The 6,930-nt window shown below is 41.9% G+C and overlaps 1 long non-coding RNA gene across 1 annotated transcript; it reads right to left on the bottom strand.

Moving 5' to 3' along the window:
* Positions 1–1,939: 1,939 nt before the first annotated feature.
* Positions 1,940–5,541, bottom strand: LOC135246742 (uncharacterized). The gene is made up of 2 exons (XR_010327886.1): positions 4,067–5,541; positions 1,940–3,939 (listed from the first exon to the last, which is right to left on the bottom strand). It is a non-coding gene; the product is annotated as an uncharacterized LOC135246742 (long non-coding RNA).
* Positions 5,542–6,930: the final 1,389 nt, after the last annotated feature.

Below are 6,930 nucleotides of genomic sequence, written 5' to 3'. Positions count from 1 at the left end.
TGCCTAGCACTGTCACCCTTTTAAAACATAGCGTCTTTCTAAAACGGATTTTGAATGCAGCTAGCTTAATTAATAATGAGGCCTTTTAAATGCCTGGGGCAAATAAAAGAGGCGATTGGGCTCCACAGTTAACGAAGAAGCACCTGCGTGGGCACCGGAATGCGCTTCCGCAGTTCGTTAGGCAAATAGCGATCTCATAAATCTGAATTCCCGACACAGAAATAATTCACGAATTCTTCTATAACGAACGCTGTGGCACTGGATGCAATTTAAACAAAATAATTGATAGAATACTAACCTGTAATCGGCAGCAGTTGTGTGCCTCACCCGTTTTAAATACAGAGTATAATGCTATTAGCGATCTCATGAATCCAAATTCCCGAGACAGATATAATTAGCCAGTACATCTAAAACGAACTTGGTGTAATTGGAGACAATTTACAAGCGGTACACGTCCTCCAGATAGATCGCGTGGGCACCGGAATGCGCTTCCGCAGTTCGTTAGGCGAATAGCGATCTCATAAATCTGAATTCCCGACACAGAAATAATTCACGAATTCTTCTATAACGAACGCTGTGGCACTGGATACAATTTAAACAAAATAATTGATAGAATACTAACCTGTAATCGGCAGCAGTTGTGTGCGTCACCCGTTTTAAATACAGAGTATAATGCTATTAGCGATCTCATAAATTCAAATTCCCGAGACAGATATAATTAGCCAGTATATCTAAAACGAACTTGGTGTAATTGGAATCACGTTATAAGCGGTACACGTCCTCCAGATAGATCGCGTGGGCACCGGAATGCGCTTCCGCAGTTCGTTGGGCGAATAGCGATCTCATAAATCTGAATTCCCGACACAGAAATAATTAACCAGTTCTTCTATAATGAACGCTGTGGCATTGGATACAATTTAAAAAAAATAATTGATAGAATACTAACCTGTAATCGGCAGCAGTTGTGTGCGTCACCCGTTTTAAATACAGAGTATAATGCTATTAGCGACCTCATAAATCCAAATTCCCGAGACAGATATAATTAGCCAGTACATCTAAAACGAACTTGGTGTAATTGGAGACAATTTACAAGCGGTACATGTCCTCCTGATAGTCCGCGTGGGCACCGGAATGCGCTTCCGCAGTTCGTTGGGCGAATAGCGATCTCATAAATCTGAATTCCCGACACAGAAATAATTCACGAATTCTTCTATAACGAACGCTGTGGCACTGGATACAATTTAAACAAAATAATTGATAGAAAACTAACCTGTAATCGGAGGCAGTTGTGTGCGTCACCCGTTTTAAATACAGAGTATAATGCTATTAGCGATCTCATGAATCCAAATTCCCGAGACAGATATAATTAGCCAGTACATCTAAAACGAACTTGGTGTAATTGGAAACACGTTATAAGCGGTACATGTCCTCCAGATAGATCGCGTGGGCACCGGAATGCGCTTCCGCAGTTCGTTGGGCGAATAGCGATCTCATAAATCTGAATTCCCGACACAGAAATAATTAACCAGTTCTTCTATAATGAACGCTGTGGCATTGGATACAATTTAAACAAAATAATTGATAGAATACTAACCTGTAATCGGCAGCAGTTGTGTGCGTCACCCGTTTTAAATACAGAGTATAATGCTATTAGCGATCTCATGAATCCAAATTCCCGAGACAGATATAATTAGCCAGTACATCTAAAACGAACTTGGTGTAATTGGAAACACGTTATAAGCGGTACACGTCCTCCAGATAGATGGCGTGGGCACCGGAATGCGCTTCCGCAGTTCGTTGGGCGAATAGCGATCTCATAGATCTGAATTCCCGACACAGAAATAATTAACCAGTTCTTCTATAACGAACGCTGTGGCATTGGATACACTTTAAAATATGTTTTATTAAATTTTATTGGGTATGAAACATTTTTCATTCATTTCTGGAATTTTCCTGAATATGCCAAACATGTCCAGGGGATGTAATATTATGGTGCAGTTGTCATGAAAATACCCTTTTGTTGAAGCATTTTACATGCAATCCATGTTATTATTACATAAGGCATAATACAGTAATATAATGAAAACACGTGCATGGTTTGTAAGGTTTTCCGGGGTTTGTAAATATGATAAACAGATGGTTTAGAGTCCAGATCCAGAAAATAAATAAAAAGTGTAATGATAGAGGGGCCCACATAACGGCACTGTGGAACTGTCAAGCGTAGTTGCCCCACCATTTGTCCAGAGGCCTGATGATCTTTTTACCCTTAATGGCCCGAACACACATACCCCCACAACCATAGACAAAGAGACTAGTTCCCCTTATCTTAGATGTGTCCAGATGGCAACATTCCAAAGAGCCAAATGGCCTGCTTATCCCGAGGAAGTCCAAGTAACTTATTGTTTTATCACACGGCTCTGGGTTCTTTGAAGTACAGGATGAGTCCCAGCCTGCAGGCCCGTTCAAATGCCAGCCTTTTCTGGGTCCCAGTTTGACTCCCCTCTACACCATTCTCTGGGAAGGAGCTGAGCAGGGTGTTGAGCTCGTCGAGGAAGCTTCCCAGGGGCCCTGGAGGGCGATAGATAACAACAATGTACAAGTTAACAGGATAGGTGATTGAGACAGAGTGGTATTCAAAGGTAGAGATGGAGAGGTGAGAAAGGGGGTAGTAATTTCCTCTTTTACACTAACGTTCTCTTACACTTATATTTTCTTTACCAAAACTCACTCATGGCCACCCATATGCATTTCATGATGGCAAATGTAATACTTTTATCAAAAGGTTACACCAGTTCACAGCTGTGCCATTTCTACTAACTACATTTCTTCACTTGGCTACTGTACAAAACCTTCTTATCAGCAAACGCCACATTTCTACATCATGTTACCTCGCCCTGTTCTCTATCCAGCCACATACAAACAATTACTATGTATGTACGTTCTGCAACTACCCATTAAAATATTACATTTAAAAACATGATTCAGTACTAGTACTGAACATGAAAAAAACATAGCAGTGCAATAGATTTCACGTGTTACTTAACCCCCCACTTTAACAGCTGGCACTTTATAGCGACTGTTATATATACCGTTCGATAAGGAATATAAGCTCGCTCATGGTCACTCCATTTACTTCGCACTATACTCCGTGATCATGTCAACTTTCACCTACATGCCCATTCTGCTAAAAACATATTGTTTCAACTCCGAAATTTAATAATTTCACCCTAATTTCTCTCACACTGTTGTTATTTTCTCATATGCAAAACCTGCTGGGACATATGCGTCTGCTCCTATTCTCCACTATCATGTTTTCCGGTTCTAGTTTAGCAAAACAGCGAAGAGGATTCCTACCTGCAGATAAGCCTATCAAAATGCCTTATAAACCTTACAAACACTAAAAGTGCATCTCCACGAAATAACAGACAACGGAGCAGGACAGAAGGCTACACAAGTTGCGACCTAGAGAGTTATAATTCTACGGGCTTGCTGATTCTTTTGTCAGTTGGATGGACGTGAGTACATACACTGGCCATATTTCACATGCATCTCTGATACGTTTTACACTTATACGCCACCGCACCCTTTGTCACAGCCACTGTTTTACATAGATAGCAAACCGAAACTGCTAAACAGTACACGCTCATCAGACTGTACAAATTCACACAAGGATAGCCATAATCCACAAACGTTTCTTACAGGGTCACTTCGCATTTCTCACTCTCATAATAAAACTCTTTGCAAAAAGAAATGATATCTCATAAAAAACATGTTTACAACAAAAATGCCAAGTTACTCAAAAGTATTGACATCAAAATGACGCCAAGTTATGGAATGGAATGGAATGTGATGGTGAAGGGCTACTGGATCTCAAGGAGCTTGACAGTGATGAACTGCCTTCTGGGGACTGGAGTAGGGGGGTAGCACAACTTATGGCATCTGGCAATGAAAACAAAAATCTATCATTATGAATATTGACTAAAATTATGCCATAATTAATTAGATAAAACAATAAGCTTTTTAATACACTCTTTAATTTGGTAGTGAAGTAGTAAATATACAGTACCTGCTCATTTCCATGCATTTAAAAGTTTTCTGCACTGAATTGGTCAAATAACCTCTGCAATTTCCTGTTCTCTTATGTACTGCAAGTCATCTTTGCTTTCCACTCCCTGGTGTAAGATCGTTTCTTCTGGCACACTTGGCAGGACAGAAATGACTGCGTCCTTGATGCTCTCACTTATATCAGACATTCTGAAGGAAAGGAGTGGCGAAGGGCTATTAGAGACAGACCAAACATGTTGTACACAGGCAAAGGGTAATAGTCAAGCAGGCTTGCATGTTCGAGGCAGAAATAATTTGAAATGGGGTTCTCTGAGCCCATCTTTAGGCAGTAAATCCCCTGATCAAAAGGAAATCAGACTGGCATTTCTCTGTGACAAAGTAAACACAACTGTTGCAAACAAGAATCAGTTCTATCTTGCCAAAGACTAGTCCCTCATCATTCTTCTCAAAGACAACACACGTGGCTTTTTTTGTAGCTTGTGCCTTTAACGGTGACATTGTGTACAGCCACAGAGCTACGTAGCTGGAGGCCTAAATAATCAACAGATCACAAATTCTTGAAGTTGTGTAATTTGCGAGCACACTGTTTAAAAAGTGTGTTTACTCTCAAACCTAAGGGTCCAAGAGCGAATAAGAGGCCCAAAGCAAAGTATCAGTTCAGGATAGTCACGTATATGATGACTGTAACCCACCTAAAGGGTCACTTAGCAGTAGGTAAATATTTTCAGGTTAAAGCTAGGTTCGTAAGGAGAGGTTATGAATGAAGAGATGGACACAATGAACAACCGGAGCCAGAAAGTAAGTGCAAAATGGTTAGAACTGTATTAAAGAAAACGTAACGACAATATGTAAAGCTTATCACATTCAAACACATTCATTTGTCTTCATATCAATGTCCTGAGTGTTGTAACTGTATTCACTGTCCATTCAGTTCTGAATGTCTTCTGTTCAGTCTGGTTCAGTTCAATTGGTCAAGTTCAATTTAGTTAGTTTCAAGTCAGTATTGTTGGTTGGGTGTACCCTTTTTACAAAAAATAAAGTATCAAATAAAATTGTGTAATTTCTCAATCACAATCCTACCACACCAGAGTGGGGTTGGGAGAAACAAGGGGTATCAGGGGGTTCTTCCTCAATGGATGAAGATGAATCAAGTTGATCAAGCTGGTCGGCTCGCCATCTCCCTCGTCAGGGAGAGAATCCTAGGTTCACAGGTTTCTTCTCAGGTATCCAAAAAACCCAGCCTGTATGACAACAGGCTATTATAACAACTGAATACTTTTCTCAATCTTAGTTTTTTTCTTTAAGGCATCATTGTAACCTCAAAAGTGTAAAAGTGTTACTAATAAACCAAATAGTACACTTTATAAATGTTCAACTGTACAGTTTCATTTTATCAAATATTCTATCACTCTTTAACCATTAATCATGAATTATGAGCAAGGTATTTTCCATATACTCGATCAAGATGGCGCCGCGGATGGCTGCCTCGGTGTGTTGGTGCGCATTGTTTTGCCTTGTTTTGTTTGTAAATTCAGTGTTTTGCGATAGCATCCGGAACTCTTTCACCAGGGAAGAGCTCATGAATATCAGGGTAACAACTCCTGTGGATTTATTTCCGAACATTCTCATCACATCTGCGGAATTACTGGTCACTTTTGTCAAAGGTACGCTCACCCTTGTTCACGCAGTGAAACGCCGGAGGAGAGGGAAACGTGCCGGTGCGCTCGTGCGTCTCCGCAGACGCGGTCTACGCACTCCGTTACCGGGAATATTTCTATCTAACGTGCGATCGCTGTGCAATAAACTGGACGAACTCCAGCTACTGGTGGATAAAAACAGAGACTTTTCAACATCTTCCGTTTTGTGCTTCACGGAAACTTGGCTGTGTGGATCGATACCGGACTCTGCGCTGCAGCTGGCAGGCTTTCAGCTATTCAGAGCGGATCGCGACACAGAGCGCTCCGGCAAAATGAAAGGTGGAGGTATTTGTTTTTATACAAACAGTGGCTGGTGTAAAGATGTTACAGTGATTATGCAGCACTGTTCTCCTGTTCTGGAAACTTTTTTCATCAACTGCAAACCCTTCTACTCCCCCGCGAGTTCGCTTCATTCATTCTGGTCGGTGTTTACATTCCACCGCAAGCCCTCGTGCAGGAGGCACAGCGTACGCTCGCCGACCAGATACTGTGTGTGGAGCGGACAAACCCGGACTCTTTCGTTATCGTCCTCGGCGACTTTAACAAAGGGAATCTCAGCCACGAACTGCCTAAATACCACCAGTTGATTAAATGCCCGACCAGAGAGGAGAACACTTTAGATCACTGCTACAGTACAATCAACCGTGCCTATCACGCCGTCCCCCGCGCTGCACTGGGACACTCTGACCACATCATAGTCCACCTGATTCGTGCATACAGGCAGAAATTAAAACTCTGCAAACCTGTTGTGAGGACATCTAAGAAGTGGACCAGTGAAGCTATGGAGGATCTTCGCACGTGCTTGGACTGCACTGACTGGGATGTTTTCAGGACTGCTACCATCAGTCTGGATGAGTACACAGAGGCTGTGACATCATACATCAGCTTCTGTGAGGACAGCTGTGTACCATCACGCACCAGGGTTATCTACAACAACGACAAACCCTGGTTTACAGCTAAACTCAGACAGCTAAGGCTGGCAAAGGAGGAAGCATTTAGGAGTGGGGACAAGGACCGGTTTAAAGAGTCTAAATACAGGTTTAGCAAGGCGGTGAGAGATGCTAAACGACTGTACTCTGAGAAACTCCAACAGCAGTTCTCAGAAAACAACTCGGCCTCTGTCTGGAAGGGCCTCAGACAGATCACCAACTACAAACCGAAAGCCCCC

Source organism: Anguilla rostrata, unplaced genomic scaffold, assembly GCF_018555375.3.
Source record: "Anguilla rostrata isolate EN2019 unplaced genomic scaffold, ASM1855537v3 scaf0848, whole genome shotgun sequence".
Classification (NCBI taxonomy): domain Eukaryota; kingdom Metazoa; phylum Chordata; class Actinopteri; order Anguilliformes; family Anguillidae; genus Anguilla; species Anguilla rostrata.
The sequence above is the reverse complement of the archived record's forward strand: the minus strand, read 5'-3'. Positions and strand labels throughout refer to the sequence as shown.